At 41.5% G+C, this 21,635-nt stretch overlaps 1 long non-coding RNA gene across 1 annotated transcript; it reads right to left on the bottom strand.

The window, feature by feature from the left end:
• Positions 1-297: 297 nt before the first annotated feature.
• On the bottom strand, positions 298-6,931 carry LOC124418315. Its single transcript, XR_006938524.1, has 3 exons — positions 6,272-6,931; positions 4,755-4,854; positions 298-876 (listed from the first exon to the last, which is right to left on the bottom strand). It is a non-coding gene; the product is annotated as an uncharacterized LOC124418315 (long non-coding RNA).
• Positions 6,932-21,635: the final 14,704 nt, after the last annotated feature.

The following is a 21,635-nucleotide window of genomic DNA, read 5'->3' on the forward strand; positions in this document are numbered from 1 at the left end:
AAAAACCAGGCAGCCCCTCTCTGATGAGATCCAGATGAGACACAGCTGTCCCTGCTTTCAGGCTGGGACCACATGCAATCCACCCCAGGCGTGTGGTGAAAGAGCTAACAGGAGTTGTCCATCTATGGTGGACAGGGGTCTGGGCTGGGTTGGGGTCTGTGCAGCTGTGTCAGAAATAGGGCTGCCACAAGAAGAAGCCAGCTTGCACTGGGAGGACCTGGGGACCTGCAGACTGTACTCACTCCATTTGGCACAGGCTGCAAGGAGGAATTTTTCATCACAGGGTTTGAAAATGTTAGCAGGTTCTACATAGCTTGTGCCTGCTTTCACTAGCTGAACCAGCCTGTGATTTAATTACATGTGTGGCTTGCAGCAAACTCCTGAGTGCCTCCCTGCTGCATTCTGCACAGCCCAGTGCAGGTCTGGCCCTGGGAAAGGCACTGGGAAGCTGTGCCCAACTGTGCTGAGCTGCGCGTGACTGCCAAGACCTGGATGTGTGAGCGGGGATCGCATTCAAGGACACGATAGTTTCCTCCCTTTGCCTGGGCTTGATGTGGTTGCAAGAATACATAACAAACATGTCTGCTTAATTATTTTGCTTTTAATGTGGCTTCCTGTTCTCGTCCCTCTGTCTGTATGGTGATGCCATGAGCTCCTCGAGGCAGGACCGTGGCTTTGTACAATTTTGCTAAATGCTAATGTACTTATAACACTGCTGCTTGGTGAGCAAGACTGCCGTAGCATGAGCTGGCTTCATACTCAGTTTCTCGCTGAGTTTTTCTCAAAGCACCAGGCAGTGCTGGGCTTGTAATTTTGGGAACCTGCAAGAGTGAGTTGGAGCGAATTGTGCTGATCTGATCTGCGCTGCAACAGCACCTGAAGGGGAAAAAAACAGGAAGAGCAAAACTCAGTGTTGTCAACGCTGCACTTAAGAATCATTATTTTTGTCCTGAGAAAACCCTCTATCAACATAGAAATCACGATGTTCTAAAGTAATTAACATCAGGCTGTTTCAGCTGTTTTTGTATTTGTGCTTCCAAGTTTTCATTTCAGTTCTCCACCAGCTTCTATCCTGCAGTCTTCTGACTGTGAAATGTTAAGTTTTATTTTAGTAAAGATCAAGATTATCCAGAATCACTTGACTGCAGGAGATGAGTGATCAAGGAAAAAGCATACATAGCACCAGAAATCTCAGGAAAAAAATGTCCTAAGCCCATTGTGTTAATACTTACTGCTGTTAGAGAAGTCCTAGGGAAGAACTAGACCCAGCCTAGACATCAAGTCTGGGAATGGCAGGGGGTGGTGCTTCCAAGACTTTTATTAGCATTATACACCAGATGCCTCAAAAGTAACCTTAATACTGCTTTGCAGCATGGAAGTGCTTTTATTTCCATTTCACAGCTAGAGAATTGAGACACAGACACAATTAACAGCTTGTCCATAGTCAGTCATACTCATCTGAATCACAGGTCAGAGCCCTCATCAATGGGTGATTCCTTCTCACCGATGAAATGGGCTGGAGAAGCGAGCTAGTAACACCAGGTTAGCTCCTGCAGGCTGAACTAGGGTTCAGTGTAAAGAAGCAGTCAAAAGTTTGGCTGCCTATCTGGAGGGTATTTGCACTAATAAAACTGCTGAGTCTGGAAAGCTGAGCTTTTTCCCGTGTGATTGCCGCTGCTTCATTTTCTGGTCATGGTGGGAATAGCCTTTCTGGTTCTTAATGGAATTAGTAAAACATCCAAACACTTCATAACTTTAATGGCTGTAGAACTGGGAGAAACTCCAGCTGGTAGGAGTAGAGATGGTTCCTCGTTTTCCAAGTCAGTTTGCCCTTACTGTAGAAATCTATTTTGTTTTAATTTAGTAACCTGCTGTTTTTTCTCTCTTTCAGTCTGGATGGAAGAAAATGAGGGAACAGATAGCAGAGGTACAAAGTTTTTATCTTAGGAAGCAACGAAGGAACAAATAGAGATCAAGCAAAATGGGACTCCTCGGCATCCCAGAACAAGGCTCTGCTCTATGTTGGCTGTAATGTCTTCCCTTTGTGCTTTTTGGCAGCCTGTAAAGACACCAAGTCCTCTGGTCAAACTGCAGTGCAGTTTTCCTGCCTCCTTATCTCCATTGGTGGCCTCTTCCCTTGTTCCTTCTTGGCCACTCATTGACAGATCTGCAGCCTGAGCTCAAAACAGCCCCCATTTACAGAGGGGAATAATCCCCTTTATACACACTTCCTTTTGAAGAAAAAGCACTGTTGTAAAATCACTTGACACACAGACATCCTCTTTTCCTACAGAATCAACACCAAGATCAATATGTGCTTGTTCTTTGTTGCCTGGTTTTGCAAGTGCATTAAAAAAAAAACCAACCAAACAAACAAACAAAAAAAAACACTACAAAAGACTTGTAACCACTGCATTTCTCTCTGTTTACACAAATGGGATAAGCATCCTTCTAGTTGTTTGGATCATGGATTTTTTTTTTTTTTTTTTTTTTTTTTTTTTTTTTTTTGTAGAAATGCATTTATACTTCTTTTTCAGCCAGTAAATAAATAGCTGATGAATGCACGGGCCAGTGAAAGGTGGGAAGCTGCAGTGACTAGTCACTGAACTGGAATTTAGGAATGCTATGCTCTCTGTTAGCTCCTGGAATGAGTCATCTACATTCATATTGGCAAACCATCTGCAGGACTGAAAGATGCTTCAGACCACCTCTAAATGTAGTACATTCCCCATTGTGCCCATCTCCCATCCACGTGGCTCCTTCACAGTCTGCCTACAAGAAGACTGTATGGTAATGTCTGCATTTTGGGTCTTAAAATTCCTGCTTGAGTATGATTTGATCCTGTTGGAGATGATGCTTGAAGGTGCCGTGTGGGAGATGAGCTTTCACCCACCCTTAGCAGACAAGTGTAAACATAGCCCTTGTTTTTTCATTCGTAGAATAGGAATAAGTTTTCACCTAAAAAGTGTTGGAGGCTAGGTTGGATGAGGCCCTGGGCAGCCTGTTCTGGTGGGTGGCAATCAGCCCATGGCAGCAGGCTTGGAGCTGGATGATTTTTGAGCTCCCGCCCAACCTAAGCTATTGTATGATTCTATGATTCTAAAAATGTGGTGCCAATTATTTGGTAAGTATTTACTTGCTCTTAGTGTATTTCACTCTGCAAACAGCTGCATGGAATATTTTTGGAAGGGGAGGGGATTGCTGTGCAATATAGCAGAGTGTGACGATGGGGAGCAGAAATGGACTCTGAGTATTTTCAAAGTGCCTCAGGAGCCTGAGATGAAAGGAGAGATGCAAGCGCAAAGTATTATTATTCTAATGATGCCCAACCCTCACTGAGCTGTGCCTTGTGGAAGTGTGTGAACTTTGGAGCATGCCCTGATGAATGTGAACCATGACAGCTCTCAGGAGATGCAGGGGATGCTGGCAATGGCTTAATCAATTATGACAGCGATGGTAAGATCTGTCCAGATTAGAGCACTTCAAAAACTACAAAGCCTCAGGCTTCTCTGTCTAGGTTTTTGCAAGAGTGGGACAATGAAGAAAGCGGATTGATTGGGGTCCTTTGAAATGTGGCAATACTAGCATCTGCTGCCTTAAATGCAAGACCAGCCAGATAGGCTTTTATCGTCTGAAGATGCAGCTGGGGCAGAGGCAGTGATGTGAGTTTTGCAGTTATGCCTGAGCACCAGTGGGTGATATGTGATGTTTCCCTGGGAGAAGGGTGGGGGGTATCTCAAATGTGTTACTGTAAAATGAAGCCGGGGTGAAAAAAAAACAAAGGGAAAGTATCACACAGAAAAGATCTGGGAGAATGGGTGGTTCTGCAGGAATATCAGATCAAAGGAGGACACTTATTGTTAGGAATCAAATCATCGTCTTCCTTTCCAAGTCAAATGGGCCCTTTTGAGGAACAGATAGGTGAGATAAAGCCTCTCGGGTGATTTTATCTCCCTTTTGAGTTGTCTGCTTGTGTGAATCTCAAATAAACTACAGCAGAACAGAAGGGATTAGGTGGGCACAGTGAATTACGTCTGCGTGTATGTTTGTGAGAAAAACAAAGTAAAACAGACGTGGCTCAAAATTACCAAATCAGCAAGAAGCAATAAATGCAGTAATATTCCAACAGTATTTCCTAAATGTTTTCCTCAGAAACAATTTGCAGAGTAGCTGCTCAGCTGAATGAGGTCTGTGGTATCCAGATATAGGAAATATTTCAGGGTACATTTCAGGGTACAATGGATCTTATAAGCAGGAGGAAAATTGATGTTTTATCTGGGCAGATAGTGATAGGACAAGGGGAGATGGTTTTAAACTAAAAGAGGGGAGATTTAGATTAGATCTTAGGGGGAAATTCTTTATTGAGAGGGTGGTGAGGCACTGACACAGGCTGCCCAGAGAAGCTGTGGATGTCCCATCCTCATTCAAAGCCAGGATGGATGGGGCCCTGGGCAGGTGGTACTGGCAACCAACCCACGGCACTTTAAAGTTCCTTCCAACCGTTTCTATGATTCTATGATACATTAAAATAGCAAGCTCACTTGGAAGCCACCAGGGTTTCACAGGTAGCTGTCAAAGAACAGCCCAGACACTGCACTGAGTTTCTCACAGTGTCTATGTTCAGGGATGTGTCCTGCACAGTGCCTACCAAGAGTGATCACAAGGCATGCATTGTATTGGCACTGCTTTTCTGATGGCTGTCACACTCAGGTTTCCAGTGATGCACGGCAGCTTTACTGCATGGGATGACTCACCCATTACTCCGTCACTGTCTGACGTGTAGGAGGAGGAGATGAGAGTTCAGCATGCATGTCTCACAGCTGGTGCGTGAAGCCTGACAGGTCATACACAGCCCTATGAGAAGAGAGAGAGCTACACAGGAGCCTGCAGCCCTACAATTAAGCAAGGAGGCAGGACTGAGCTTGTTCAGGAGGAAACACGCTGTGACTCTTGAGAGAAGAGCAGGTTTGTCAAAGCATTTCCTCCTGTTCTCTGTTGCAGAACTAATGCCTGGTCCAAATAGGGAGGCTTGCAGCAGACCTGTGGTTTTGACAGCCCTCAGTGCATTGAAGGAGAGTCTGTGCAACAAAGAAATGCTAATTGCCTGCTAGTGCACTGAACTGGTTTAAACAAGGATTAGCAGTGCAGTCCTGATTTCCATTGGTACTTTGGAGGCTGGTAGCAGCCCTCCAGCTCTTCCTCCTCACATCAAAGACTCTGGGGAGTGACACTTCTGGTTTACAACCTCAGTGAAGTTGTATTGTTTCCATTTCCTTAGGAAAATGCAGATCAGTAACATTCACCCTCTTTAGCAAAGCACCTTGAGGTTAGCCCATGAGAAGTGCTGAGGAGAAAGTCCTGCATTGCTTCCTTCTCAGTGCTGCTCCATTGAAACCTATGCCACGGCAGGTGAAAACAACACAAAATGTAGAAACCATTCCTCTCTTTAGCATCATCAGCCTTCCTTCATGTATTGTTCACGGAGTCCTCCTGTGCTTTTGTCCATGTCTCTACTTAGGTAGAACTGATCTTGGTTACCAGATTCAGTTGGTGGGTTACTCAGACTACAGTGGTGCTGACGGTTAGTAAGTGAGCATCACAGATCTTTACCCATGTATAATAAAGGGACATAAGTCAAAGTTCTAGGAAGGCAACCAGCAACAGCTGCCTGACTTTGATGTTGCAACTGCTTCTCCCTCCTTATTGCATAGCAAGGCACATTCTGGCAGCCCTAAATATTAGACAATGAATCACCTACTTAATAACTGTAATAGGCAACCAGAACACAGTCCACAGCCTGTTGAGGTCTGTCCAGTGGCTACTTTTCTGTCAGTAAGCACACACTTAGAAGTAATAATTGACCCCTGATTCACAGGGTCAGTACTTTCATGTACCTACATTTTATGATGAAAAAGGAAAAGGGTTTTCTCTTGGGATTTAATTTACAAAGAGAAGAGCAGGACAATTGTTGGAAGAAGAAGGGTGTAATTTTAAAAAGTGAATATTCCTTAAAGGGCTTTTTCCTTCCGCTCCCCCTCCCCCTTTCTATTTTATTTCGTTTTATTTCACTTATTTTTTAACCTTGCTATTGTTCATCTTGAAGGAAAAGAATTTTCTACTGGTGTGAGAGAGGTTTTCACTGTTTATCCAAAGGAACCAAGTGAAGTGCCTTTTGCAAACTCTGTTCAGTCACTAGTGAAGTGCAGAGACCACTGTTGCATGTAATTTGTCACTGTTCAGAATGGCAAAGTCCAAAAGTATTTTTCCTTACCATCCATTAAATGTGAGGCCATCTCCACACATCTGTTTACGTCCTAGTTTGGGATCTGGCATCGTGACTTCATAAAGGTTTCTTCAGAGATTCTCCCATCACTGCTTGGGATGTATGCCATTTTCCTTGTCTCTAGCTGGAAGAAATTAGTAAAGACCAAGCTTTGCTCCTTTCCTGACACCTTCTGTAGCCATCAGAAAGATTATGCAGAGTGGTGGCTTTTCCTTTCCTGCAACTATGTTGTCTTGCACAGGGCTAAAAATACATCCTCTTTTTTCTCTCTTCTGGCTCTTGTGCCCCTTTTTCCTTCCCTTATAGCGAGGAATATAGAAAGGGTTGCAGTTCTTGATCTGTTGCCTTCAGTCTTGCCTGTTGATGACCACACCTGCTGCCTGAATGATGAGCTGAGAGACTGTTACAGTGCTCTTTCCCACTTCTGACTCATTTTTGTCGTTCATTACATGGTCTGTCTCTCATAGCCATAATTACAGGCTTGACTTTGTACATGCCTCTGGAAGCTAGATGATTTTTGGAAGGTCACTGGATTTATGCTCTCTGGAGAGAATCCCATAGATTTATCTACTTTCACTGCAGAAATGGCTGAGCTAAGCCATCCTCTTGGTGTTTACAAATGTGGTTGTAAAAATGTTGTAACCTCCAGAAGAGAGGATGCTCCATTCCTGTCATGGAGTATTTCAGCATGCTTTGCACCTTATTTTATACCCAGATTTCCCTCTCTTCTCCCCAAAAGCAGTTCTCCAAATAGAAAGGGACTGCAGAGAAGATACTTCACAGGAGTTACAACAACAGGTCAGATCTCACAAATTTGCAGTTGTAGTAGAAATGTTGAATTGAATGAGAAATCTGAAATGGGACATTCTAATTCAGGCAGGTCTGCGAATTGAAAGGCGGCTTCTATTGAAAAACACAAAGTGCCCCCACAGACACAATGTGTTGATTTTCTTAATTTATTTTTCTGATGAGACCTTTGGGAGGCTCATTCTTCACTAAAATATTTTATTAGGTTTTTAGTTAAGGCAAGTTAACGAAAAAGAAACTCCCCTTCCCTTCCCTTCCCTTCCCTTCCCTTCCCTTCCCTTCCCTTCCCTTCCCTTCCCTTCCCTTCCCTTCCCTTCCCTTCCCTTCCCTTCCCTTCCCTTCCCTTCCCTTCCCTTCCCTTCCCTTCCCTTCCCTTCCCTTCCCTTCCCTTCCCTTCCCTTCCCTTCCCTTCCCTTCCCTTCCCTTCCCTTCCCTTCCCTTCCCTTCCCTTCCCTTCCCTTCCCTCCCCCTTCCTTTTCCTTCTCCTTCCTCTTTTCTTTCCCTTTCCTTTCCTCCAGGCAGTGGTACACTGAGTAATTCCACAAGAAACATATTTCAGAGATGATAAATGCCAGAAATTTTATAGAAAACAGATTTTGCTTTATTAAAAAAAAAGAAAGATATCTCTTTCTTTGCCAAAGACAAGGATCATTGCCAAAGAGAAGGACCTGCAACCACAATTGCATGTTCCCAGGAAAAAAAAATACTGTTGCTCTGCCAGAATCTACTGGGGAATCTAACTTCATTCACCAGATTGGGATTTATGAAGGGCAACAGAATTAGAAGCCCACAAAATGAGACTATATTTAATGCACCTTGAGGGGCAAGTATTTAACTTAGCTTTTATGATTAATCTAAAAGACAGCACTTCTGGTGGCTCTGTACTCTTATGACACAATCTAGCCACATTTGTTTTAATCTGACTCAGATGGATGACTGCCATGAAATCATTGGCATCCGTTTTGCAGCACATACTATGACCTACAGCTACTGATTTTATTTATTTATTTTATTTTATTTTATTTTATTTTATTTATTTGTTTTTGCAAGATCCAGATCCAGGGTTTAGTTTCCTGAAAATTGACAAGATGGGAGCTTGAAGTCTCTTTCTAGGAGGGAGAGACTTGAGAGGGCAGTGAACCTGCCCCTCTGCTCTTTCTGGTGAGATCTCACCTCAACTACCATGTCAGCTGTGGAGTCCTCAGTACAGGAGAAATGTGGATCTGTTGGAACGCTTCCAGACGAAGACTGCAAAAATGACCCAAGGGATGGAACAATTCTCGTACAAGGACAGACTGAGAGAGCTGGGGTTGTTCAGCCTGGAAAAAGAGAAGGCTCTGGGAAGACCTGACAGCAGCCTTTCGGTATCTAAAGGAAAGAAGGGGGCAGACTCTTTAGCAGAGCCTCTTGTGACAGCACAAGGGCAAATGGTTTCACAATAGAACAGGATAGATTTACATTAGATATAAGATTTTTTTAAAAATTATTATTATTATTATTATTATTTTGTTTTTTATGATAACTGTGGTGAGGCACTGGAACAGGTTGCCCAGAGAGGTGGTGGATGCTCCATCCTGGAGACATTCAAGATCAGGCTGGATAGGGCTCTGAGCACCCTGGTGTAGCTGTAGGTGTCCCTGTTCATTGCAGGGGAATTGGACTAGGTGGCCTTTAAAGGTTCCTTCCAACTCAAACAATTCTATGATTCTATGATTGTGTTCTATCTGCTAGCTTAAGAAAATAAAACCTGAGCAACTCTGCACAAAGTCCATAAAAAAAAGAATTCCATATGTAGACAAAACCTAAGTAAACTGATTATCTTTCCTCAACATGTCTCTTAATTGCTGGTACATGTGAGTCCAAGGTATGTTAAGAGCATGAAGGGGAAATACCTAATATGTGACAGATTGATGCTGCAATATTCCAGAGGGCAAGTTAGGCTTGGCTGTTGAGAGTGAGATGTTCACTCATGGAGATCCCAGTGAAGCTGGTTGGTATTTTTTCATCCGGCAAAGTCACGACTGTGAAGGTACAGTGATGGCAGCTACTCTCTTCATATGTTAATATTTGACCACATTACAGTCTATGAGTGACCTATTAATTAGCTGCAAACTGCTGAAATGCCAAGATTTTAAATGGGAGTGTAGAGAATACAGGCAATCACACATATTACATAAATGTTAAGTCAGTTCTTAAGGTTGTGTAGAGATACACAGAGCTAGGTTATCTGCAGGCAGTGTCTTGGGGAATGCCACTGTGTGTTGCGCACTGTGATAATTGTAAGTCTTAGAAAAATGTTGGTTACTGCTTTAAATTCCTGCAGTTATTATGTCATTATCTACTGAGATGCAGAGGAGGGAAAAAAAAAAAAAGTGTTCTATTACAGCTATGTAATTTGTTTTTGATAAACATGAATATACATTTCTAATGACCAATATCTACCTTGCTAATTTGCATCTTTTTAGAATATTAATTTGTCAAGGAGACAAACTAGGCTAGAAGTGTAACATCTTGCATACAAGTAGTTGTTAAAATTTCTTCAAACAAATAACTCAAAAGACTGATTTACATATGGAGTAAATCAAACTAAATGATTATTCAGGCTAAATCTATTGAAGTATAGCAGACAAGTGGAAGAGATAGAAATAGATATTAAAAGCATCCAAAGATGTAGAAATCTGGGAAGATATGATGAACAAATTCACTTATATTTGAACACAGAGGAGAGATTTTAACAGTGTTAGTGGGCTGAGGGAAAAGTCAGATTAGAGAAGAAAGGTGAGACAATGTCACTCATGGAGTGAAAGACGATGGGGTGAATCTGAGGAGAGTTTTTCATCTAAAGATAATACTACTGACCTCAGTGAAGAAAAGCTGTTCTTTTCTAGATATGCATTTGATCTTACACCCTCTCCATATTTTCAGTCTGATACAGAACAACAACTGAGGCTCAGGCTGGTGATTTGCATCTTGTCTCTCCTGAAAGCTGCTCCATCTCTATGATGGATAAGTGACATCATACAAAGTTATGGGTGTTTGAATGGTGAGCAGGAATGCTTTTCCATATGCGTATCAATGAAGCCTAGGGAGCACTTCTGATGTGTTGGCAGAAGCTAACCAAGACAGCTAAGAAAGGGAGCTCACTCTTTACAGGCACATTTACTATGTGAGGATTTACTTTTTGATTAAGCAGGATCTTCTTGGGCAGCATACCAAAACCAGTTGAGCCCACAGGTGGAGAGAAACAAGCACATGACAGAAACACAAAAGGTTTCAAAAGGAAAGGAAGGTCATTCCTGTCACAAGGTTGTCCCTCCTCTTTGCAAGCAGCTGTCGATAGAAACTGTCAGATTCTGTAAGCAGTTGCCATTCTGGCAGTTGGAATAGAAGATCTTTCAGTTCAAGATACACATCTGTATGAACAAAGCTAAAGGAATACCTTAAGAATGATGTAGAAGTGTGCGTGTGTATGTGTGTCTAATATACTCTTCTCTTGTGAAAGATCAGTCGAGACAACCTATGTACGGATGGATACTTACCCAGATGTAGTACTATTTCCACTGAGGTCTGTGTGAATTTTGCCAACTTGGGAGGACAGAATCAGGTTTTCTGATGGCTCTTTAGGAGTGGGACAGGCAGAGTACAGTGGGATGAGGTATTCTGGTAATGGGCCACACAGTTTTAATCAAGGGAATTATATCACACTGGGAATGGAGATGTTTAGTGATGGGTGGAGTGTCAAAGATAAATAAGCAACTGAAAATTGGGATGCTCATCCAGCCCTTATCTGAACAAGCCAGATCTCTTTGTTGTGCAAAAAGGGGCTGGAAAGCTTGTGGGGATAAACTTCCTTCTGACATTCGATATTTTCTGCTTCTGCTTCGGCCACAGGCACAAAATCATCCTCACACCTGTGTCCACTCAAGGGCACTGGGGGACAGGCAGGATGCCAGCTCCATTTTTTCTGCTCTTTGCTTAGGCCCTTTTCTTCACCTCTTTTTTTCCCCCCACACCAGCTGCTGTATGGCACAAGCAATGGCTGCAGCTGCTGATGGGTGCAAATTCCTTCACACCCCCAGCATCTTCCTCTGTACATCTGCATGGGCTTGTAAGTCAGTTCCAGAAAATTTAAGCAAGATTGTCTCTGTGGAAACAAGGAGCCTCATCTACATTCAGTGTAATATTAAGATACTGTTGCAGTGAAGTGGACTGAGTTCTGTTCTGGACAGTGGTTCATGATTCACCCTTTTAATGTATTTCATTTTTCTGCCCCAGAAAGCAAGAAAGTTAGTGGTGCTCTCCTTCTCAGACTAAATGCACAAGAGATTTTGAGATCCCCTGGTGCTGCAGAAATCAGACTGTAGAGATGTGAATGAGTAGGTGCCCTTCGGTATAGCTTATTCCTGTGTGCAATAGGTAATTAACAGGAACAATTTCTTTCCACTAAATTGAAATATGGCCTTGCTTGCAAGCAACCTCTGCAGTTCAACATAAACTGATACACTATTTTTAAACAAATCTCCCTTTCATTCTATAGGTATATATTGTAAAATGGAGGTTTTCTAACTGTTTGTCTTTCCCATGTATTTGAGAGACAGTTCTGAAAATGCAGTCCTGTTCTGCAGTTTGAAGGTTATGTTTGCTGTATATCCAGATAGTGAATTTACAGCATCAATCCCTTCTCAGATGAACAAATGAAATAACCTAAAGCAAAATACAGAAGTCCAGTTAAGGCAGACTTAAAAACATGCCCTGGAAATTGTATGAATGATATATATTTGCAGAACAGGCTTCTGCCATTTGCAGAAGAGTGACTAATTTCACTTTTTCACTGAAAATTAATCTCCCTACAGATATTTTCATTTTCAATGGCTGAAAACTGAGCTTAGGTAGCAAGTGTACCATTGACAAAAATATTGTGTTGGGATGAAGAGTTTTGGCTGTTAGATTTTGGACTTTCTGATGAAGGGTCATGTTCTACTGCAGAAGACTAACTCCATTTACAAAAATAGGTTGTTTACCTGAAAGTAGTTTAGTTTTTAAAAGGTTTGATGTATCCAAGGTCAGGATTTTCTGTAAGATGTAATCCTTCGTGCATTCATGCATGGCTGTGTGCAGTAACATTCTGAGTTTCCAAAAGTATAAGAGAGTGAAGAGCCACTTCTTATAGCTGTTTGGAGAGGGTTTTGCTTAAGTCTCTGTGCTATCAAATGACTCAAAAAATCACCATATGTCAGATTGGATCAACTCAAAAATTACAGCCAGGAAGCCACTGATAGCTTCTCTGGAGTTCCATGAAAGTTTACATAATTGTCATTGCGTGTCATTGGGTTTAGCAGCTGCAGGAAGATCCTGCTCCCCAATAAACAGAGATAATTGATTAACTAACTGTATCTGTGGCCACCACAGTTTATCCAATGCACTAAGGTCTGTAACACTTAGTCCTGCAGTCCTGCTGCTGGAAGTACAATTTATGCATTCATTCAGTTTAAGGTGTCTATTTGGTCTTACAAAACTGTCGTGAATGATTTCAAGACCCAGAATTGATTAGGCCAAGTGCACATGCTGATAGGATTAACATTTTAATTGTGAGTCCAGTTGAACTCATGGAACTTTCCTTTTGCTTTCATATGACATAGAACTGGGAGGAATGGGAAGGTTTGCTGAGCCCATTCCCCATCTTAAGTAATACCATGAATTTCCATTACTTATTTCACTGGATATCTTGATAAAATCTCACATTTCTAATGTTTTTAAAAACTCTTTTCTCTAATGAGTAGAAAAGCCCTATTCTCTATCTTAAGTTTATTCATAGGAAGCTTGTTCTTGTTGTTGTGCCAACAGTCATGTACTTCAAGCAGTTCTTCCATGGTGTTTGTCAATATGGGATATTTAGACACAGAACTTCTGTTGTGCCAGCCCTCATTCTGCAAAGGCAAACAAAACTTGGCCATCTTATCTCTTCCAGTAAAACAGGCTTTCCCTTTCCCTGATTAGTTTAATAGCCTCCCCTTGCATCTCTTTTACTGTGAATTCATCTTTCCTGGCAAGGAGTGATCAGAGCAGCTCTACATCCCCAAGGAGATTTTGCAGGTCTGGCTATGATAGATTATCATTGCCATCATCTGACAAGCTAAAAGTCTGTTTTAGGCTGTTTTACAGCCTCATTGGTCCATAACAACCTTGTGATTGGCAGATCTGCCCAGAAGGGCACTGAAGCTACTTGGCTAATCCAGCACCTTTAAACACAGATCATTAAGATACCCAGGTGATCTTTGAGAGTTAATTTTGAGAAGGGGATAGATTCCAGATGCATTCCTACTGATTTCCAGAGAGGGTTCTGTTGTATCCTTCCAGAAAAGGGCCTGGTACTACTTCAGTGAAAATCTTCATTTTACAACTCTTTGGAAGTTAGGTGCAGAAACCCAAAGGCCATGACCTTAGAGTAAAGGAGGGACTTATCTTCCCCCTATGACTGGCTCAGAGTGGTGGTGGTTGCAAAACCCAATTTTTATGGGGCTTTTGCAACAGGATAGAGGGCAGGCAAGGTGGCGAGTGTGTGCATCATGCCATGTTGTTGTCATTTTTGCACACCTTAACATACATCACCCTGACTCCAGCTATGTAAGACTTCCTGCACTGCAGTCCACTGTCTCTCCAACTACTCTTGTCCTTTCTCATTCTCAGACTGATGAGGCCATGGGACTGGATGATCCGTACAGGCCTTCAAATCTATGGAGTTCATTGGAACTGTTGAAATGAGAAGGGTGAGAGAGCAGGATTGAAGACCTATCATAGAATCATAAAATCATTAAGATTAGAAAAAGACCTATAAGATCATCTAGTACAATCATCCACCTACCACCAATATTGCCCACTAAACCATGTCCCTAAGAATTACATCTAGCGTTTCCTGAAACACCTCCAGGAATGGTGACTCTACTACCTCCCTGAACAGCTTGTTCTAGCACCTGACCACTCTTTCAGAGAAGAAGTTTTTACTAATATGCAACCTGAATCTCCCCTGGCACAACTGGAGGCCGTGCCCTCTCATCCTACCACTGTTACCTGGGAGAAGAGGCCAACCCTATTTTGCCACAGTCTTCTTTCAGGGAATTATAGAGACTGATGAAGTCTCCTCTGGAGTTGGGTCGGAGTATCAATTTCCTAGGAATATTTAGCAGGCCGCAGAATAACAGAATGCTTGATGATGGAAGGGACCTCTGGATGCCATCTGGTCCAACCCCTGCTCATGCAGGGCCATTGATCCGTACTGGTTGTGCAGCTATCAGCATATGAGGAAGTGGCTGAGGATGGAGTAGCAGGGCTCTAAATGGTTCTGTTGGGGTTGTGGAGCAAATAGGATTTTCCATGGATTTTTCATGGATTTTATGCATAAAGAGGAGCCCATAGCATAACTTCAGAAAAAAAATATTTCAGTGTTTTGATCTGTTTTGTGCTTTCCCTTTTGGCTTGCTCTCTTGGTTTGTCTTGGTTTTTTGAGGCTGGCTTGTGCTTGGGTCAGCATTTGTACACCTGTTACAAGCATCTAGTCTCCAGCCACCTAGCTGAACCTTTATTTTGTTTGGTACCCTCATCTCCCAGGTCTGGCTGATGATGTTTGAAGGACAGGAGAATATGCTCTCAATTCAGCTAAGCAATACAACATGTTGCAACCTTTTGAAGAAAACCTTTAATGTATCACAAAAGGAAAGAAAAAAAAAAAGAAATGTGGAGTTATAATGAAATTCTCTGATGTATCCTTCATATCTCAGCGTTTTCTGGATTTTCTGAGGATATCAATAAAGAAAATAATCTTCAAGGCTACCTCCTTACAGCAATTTTGATACATTTAAGACATGGAGTAAAACATTCACGATGAACCACAAAGTGCATGGTTTAGATAAATATATACATGCCTGTGGAAATACATCTTACACTCTTAGATGAAATACCATTTTACTTTCATATAAATTTTAAAGGAATTAAAACAATTATTCAAAAGCTCATTTTAAGATGCATCTCTAAGTATGTAACTATATGTAATTTTAAAAGTTTTTATGTAAATATCCTTAAGTGGAGAAATAACTTCTCCACTAGAAGGATCCTGCACAGGTAGTGGAGGAAGTAGTTGTTACATCTTTCATGATGAGTGCTTCAAAGGATCTGTGTTGTGGCTCAGGGACAAAATTCTCTTCTATGAGAATGTGCTGGTAGTGCACACTGCTATTCTACTTGTTCACACTTTGCAGTGTGGATACCATGAAAGGAGATAAGCCATAAAATAGCATCCACTGCCCTGGGGAGGAGCTGAATGTTGGCTGGCCTGTGCGATGGAGCCCGTGCACCATCACACCAACGGTTCTTGAAGCAGGATTAATCCACAATTATAAGTTGGTTCTGTGTATGAATGTATGGGGAAAATAGGACTCCAGAATATTTATATATCTATTTGACATATAAGCTCTCTTTGTCCGTTCTGTCATAAATATTAACTGAGATAAGGGAAGGAAAGACCTTCCTCACCACATCTGACCATTTTTGCTTTGGGTTCTCTCCCATCTTCTAACTGTGCAGCAGTGACTTGCAAAGGGAGGCGCTGCATCCATGGGCATAGTCAGAAGTGCACAGCATAAAGACACTCACATCTTGCATTCCTGCCACCAATTACTCCAGCCCACCAGGGCTCTGTTGTCTTTCCTGTAGATACAAGACTGACTTGACTTTTGCACATAGCCTATTGTGAAAATCCCACCATACAATCTCCAAAGCAAGACATGGGCAGAATATGTTCCTGACTTAGCCTTGCTCCCAGCCGTCCCTTCTACCTGCATGCATTGGAGAGCATTAATGTGCTGCCAGTTAATGCTGTCCTCAGACTGCACTGGCTGAGTTGTAGTGGATGGTGCCCCAGAGGAGCAGCAGAAGCATTCATTCCTCTTTCAACTCATCTTTTTTTGTAAAGTTTTCACTTGTGAGATCAGAAACTCAGTGACCTTGGCAAGGAGGGAACTGGAAAATGGGTTTAGTGGGAAGGTATGACTCAAAAGCACTGTTCAGAGCTCAGATATCTTCCCCCAGGGATTATAGAGTGAGCAATACTCAAATCAGTGTGTCAAGATGTCACCAGGAACACGTTGGAAGAAACTTTATGTGGCCTGATGTGAGTGCTGCAGTTGAGGCTCTGAGTTTAAAGGAATGCTCTGATTCAATCAATGTCCTTACACTTGTACGGCTGTCTGCTCCTCCTATATCAGTCCTTTTACTACTCCTGTGCTCTTTACTGTTTCCCCCTCCATAAACATCTATCATGGAGTCATTCTTATCCTCTGCCTCTGACAGCTAACGGGCATCTGTCACCAGACCACTCTTTGACGACGCTCCATCGATCACACTGAAGGAAATGGTTATTGAGTGGGTGGCAATCAACTTTTTACCTCTCCCTGGAGCCAGAGTGCATCAGTGCTTTCCAGTATTAGGCAGAAGACTCCTGGAAGGTATTTTTTTGCACTGCAGTTCTCCACGTGGAAGCGTGATGTGCCTGTGCTAAGTCATGGGGCTCAAGGGACATAGCTACAATTTGCTGCTAAGTTGTGCTTTGAACTCAGTGCCAGCTGAAGGTAGGAAAGAGAGGTGGTGCCGGAGGCTGAGAGCTTCTGGCTGACAACTTCTGATTTCCAAGTCTGAGCGGCTATTGAGATCAGTGGGGAAATGATCTGCTGATGCCAAAACTTTCCACCATCCCTCACCACCTATGCAAACATGAATGTAAACTGAGATAGACTGAAAAAATGTTACCTAGCACAACTGGAGGAAGGAAGCCCCAGGTGCAGATGTTCAATGGGAAAAAAAGAATTAGGATTAAATATGGATTGATGATGCAGGTTTGGTACAATGCTGTCCCAGGTTTTAATGGAGAAAGCTGAGTTTTTATTCTGAAAGAAGAGAAAGACAGCATAAAAGAAAAGTCAAACCTTCTGAGTTTCCACACAGGAACAGACAGCAGACCAGAACCTTTAATTCTGGAACCTTTGCAGTATACAGATAGCTATCCTCACTAATTCCCTTTAGCCCTGGCAGATAACTGCACCTGAAAATGTGGACTTTACCAAAAGGACATAGAGTCTATGCGGCTGTGTCCTGGTTTCAGCTGAGGCAGAGTTTATTTTCTTCACAGTGCCTAGTATCATGTTACGAACTTAGGAGAAAAACAGTACTAATAACATTCTGATGTTTTAGCTGATGCTGATCAGTGCTGCACAGCACCAAGGAAGTTTCAGCTTCTGGTACTGTCCTGCCATTGAGGGGACTAGGGGGCAGAAGGAACTGAAAGGGGACTGAACCAAGAGAGCTGACCACAAAGGTAGGACCTGTTGTGTTGAAAGCAGCAAAGTTTGCATGAAGCTACACTGCAGACACACAACACTTCACATCTGCCCATGTGTTCACATTTGAAGTGTTTTGCAAACATCTGTCAGAGTCCATTGATGACCTCGTGAGTTTGCTAAGTGATCTGCAATCAAGCTCTGTCTTCAACTGATACCAGCCTTTAATACATTATTCTCAGATTCTCCAGATTTCTTCTGCACCGAAGCTGAATTCAGGACTGCTCATAGTGAGAGTATGATAAGAAAATCAAAATGAGTGATTTGATAGTTTCCTCATTTTTTGTCTACAAATGGCTCATGAATAGTGTCAATTTCTCTGGTGTAGTCAATAGAAAAAAAAATAATTTGAAAATTTCTTCTGAAATAAAATTCTTTACATACAGGAAGTCAGTCAAATTGTTGTTCATACTAGTATTGGAGATATGATTTGTGCTATAACATAGGTAACCTTTGTAATTAACATATGTTTCTAATTAACTGCTTAATTTATCAACGAAGTGGTTTATGAGTACCATAGCTAATTACAGACTATGCAACAGTGCTGTGTTGGTCACCTGGCTGCCTGCTAGATCTGCTGGAGGAAACCACGACAAAGAAGTGAGTCCTCAGGAAATCAGGGCTCCATGTCCTCTGCATGCCAGAGTAAGGACCTACCTCCATGGCTTGGCTCCCTGAAAGTTGGAGATCATGTAGTGTTGTAATGGCAAGCAGCAATAGCCTTTGTCATTGCACCATGCACATGAATGGAGCAGAGCAGAATAAATCATGAGTGGTTTGTTATCTCTGGTCCCTGTTGGAAAAGCCAATGAGATTCTTTTCCTTGCTTCTCTGGAGAAAATCTTGGATAGACTCTCCCAAATACAACACATATTACAAGAGGACAAGTGAGTAAAAGGATGTGTTAAAGTAAGGGAGGTAGTGATTGTATCTGTACCAACTAACCTTGTGCTTGTGGCCAGGATCCATGATATTTTACCCACTTGACCAGACTGAAGGGCACAAAATTTCTGTGGAAAATGTCCTTCTCACTCTCTATGGAGAAACAGCTGAAGTTTAATGGGTTCTGTGCATTAACCCACATCTGTAGTTATGCATACTTCAAAATACAGCAGAATAGTCAGGTTACTGGTACTGTTATAATGTCCCGATCCCCCAGCTTCCTCTCCATCACTCTGTAAACGCTGGTGATATTTTTTTCCTCTATCGCAGAACGAGCAGTGTCACAAAGGCATTCTATATCAAAAGTCCTTTCACTGTGCTGCAGCTTTTAGACGGCTTCCGATCCAGATCTACTACAGATATCTCCTTTTGGCTACTATTGGAAGCTCCCTGCAGTGTGCAATAAACATTCACTTCATATCACACATCTCTCTCCGACAGGCAAATCCCTTGCATATCAATGCAGCCCTGTGAAGAGATTTTGCTTTTTTACATTCCTTCCACTCCCAGCTGTTAATTTGCACTGACTAGATAGCAGGGGGTCCCACTCTGCCCCAGAGACGTGCTTGTGACTTCCATCGACTTTAATAGGATTTGCTTGAACTTGTAGAGAGTCAGTCCCTCAGCAGAATTCAAACAAGCAGGCTGAAAAATTCAAAGTCATCAGGAGGCTTTGAAAACTCAGTTTCTCTTAATGGGAGCGAAATGTTCAAATCTCAGGTTAAAAAAACATGGAGTTCATAATAGGTAACTGGGTTTAGTTTTATTGTCTCTTCCATAATGCAAACCTACTGCCTGCAATGACTGCACAAGAGAAAAAAATGAGGGTAGGAGTTAGCCTTTCACTTACCGGTATTTTATTTGAACTGAATGAGAGTGCTTTCGTAAGTTCAGTTTGTGCAAGCATGAATTACTTCTACAAACATTTTGACAGACCTGCAAAGGACTAAAAACACCTTTCTCCGCCACCGCTGTTTGCAGAAAATGATTTATGGGTGCTACTGATAACTGCTATTTCAGATTAAAGCTGAGCTACTCTAGATTAAAAGGTGAGTACTAAATAATTCAGGAAACCTCTAAACGGAAATAGTGTATACATATATAGCAATCTGTGTCTGATTGCCTTTATCCACTTGAGCCATAATCAGCAATTATTAAATCGGAAGAGCTTCACTGTGTTATTTAAGCACATAGTGACACTGTTAAAGGCATCTAAATAGATGTTCAATTCCTGTGACTTTCAGAGAATATATGTGTCAAAAATGCATGCGAAGAATGGGTTGGGAATTGAGAATATTTTAGGTCCAGTGCATCAAATAAGAGTAAATCATTTGAGAAGAAAATCACTTACATGTATTTTAAGTAGTCCACATTTCAAAGAAACCTCCAGGTACCTACGATGCCTTTATACTAGTTCAAAAAGAGTTCTGGAAGAGCACACTTCTTGTAATGGAGCTGATACAGACAAGGAGTGCAAATGAACGTGGTTAACTGTTTGGTTTTTAAATATTAACCAGGTCTTCTCTTTTCCATCTCAAATCTATCAAGTTGAGCAAATTGCACAGAAGACAGGAAAGAAAAAATCCTTCATTTAATTATTTAGCCAATATTTACTAGGAAGAAGTGTATTATTAACACAGCCAAAGAGGCTGTTAATTACTATTCACTGCATTTCCAATAAAAAATTGGCATCTGCTATTTCAATAAAAGAAATAATGTCAGTAATAATCCATTGTAAGTTGCATATGCAGTAGAATAAACTGTGCGTGTCATTTATCTGTACTATATAGACATATGCTACATGAGGAAACACCTTTTTTCAGGCATTGTCTCAAAAGGCTTTTTATTGGTGACCTTTAATCATCCAGTATCTAATTATGCAGACATCCAATGGTATGTTCATAAAGCTGTACACATTTTTTTTTCACAAAAACCTGTGCTTTGACATCACCTTCTTTTCACATGCTTTGCGATAACAGGGACAGCAAACATGGAAATAAACAGATCAACCTGAATGCTGTTTCATTTTGTATATGAAAAGGTTTTAATTGTGGAATCATTGCTGACTAAAGTGTGTTATCTGTTTATTGAGAGAAAGGGGAAGTGAGAGGTAAGTTGTTCTGAGGCTAAGACACTTGAACCATCATTGTTAAGGTCAGACTTCAATTTTCTGTTCGATTTTAGCTGTCCCATGTGAACTTTAGTTAGCAATCCAGGACCATCATTCCTGAAACCCATGCTGTGTCATGGAAATAAAACTTAGAGAAAAGGAATATTTTCAACTTTTTTAGACTGACCTTCTATTCTGTGTTAGGATCACCTCTACGTAAGTTGCTCCTGATGTATGTTTGCCAAAGTAATTTTAATGTTGGATTTCTTCCTACAGTTAAAATCCATATTATTTTTCTATCCTCAGAATGTGAGAACTTATCCCCTTTGTGTCCATAGTATCTCAAGAGGAATTTCATTTCTTCACTTGGACTTCTCTTAGTCCAAGAAATACTCAGTTCCCTCCTGCTGCATCACACTTTTCTCACTACTATACCATTCCTGTTGTTATCAGTCCTTCCTGAGGATGGATGCAGTATTACACCACTGGATAGAACAAGAGGGGTTTTTCATGAGTGATGTTTTTGTTAAACATATTTTGTTCTTATTAGGAAAGGCCTCATTTTTCTGTATAAACTCCCTAATATGTCATTATTTTTCTGATTCCTGCCCTATCATTGTGTGTTTACAGACTGCCTGCTTGAGCCTTACTTTATTTGTAAGAATATCAAAGACACACTTATCCCTTCTGTTCATCATTCGTGAGAATATTGAATTGTATCAGACCCAGGACAGATCTCTGTAGTTCCCACTGGATATAATCCTACCATTTTGACTGTGAAGCATGGATAAGTTACTCTTAAAGTGCAGACTTTTAGCCAGCTTTTCACACCCTTTCTCTGAGTTTAATCTTGATCATGTTTTCTTGGCTTACTTATGAAAATATTTTGTGGGATAATGTCAAAAGCTTGACTATAGTAAAGAAGTATGACATTAACTTTTCCTCCTCTTCCCACAAGGTTTGTTATGAAGTTATAGAGTGAAAATTGATTGGTTTAACGTGATTAGTACTTTACAAATTCATACTGGCTGCTACTCCTCTCCTTGTCCTTGACCAGGTGCTTAGAAGTATTCAGATTATTTGTTTCAGTATTTTTCCAGGAGTCAAT

The sequence above is a fragment of the Gallus gallus genome, chromosome 2 (genome assembly GCF_016699485.2).
Source record: "Gallus gallus isolate bGalGal1 chromosome 2, bGalGal1.mat.broiler.GRCg7b, whole genome shotgun sequence".
Lineage (NCBI taxonomy): Eukaryota > Metazoa > Chordata > Aves > Galliformes > Phasianidae > Gallus > Gallus gallus.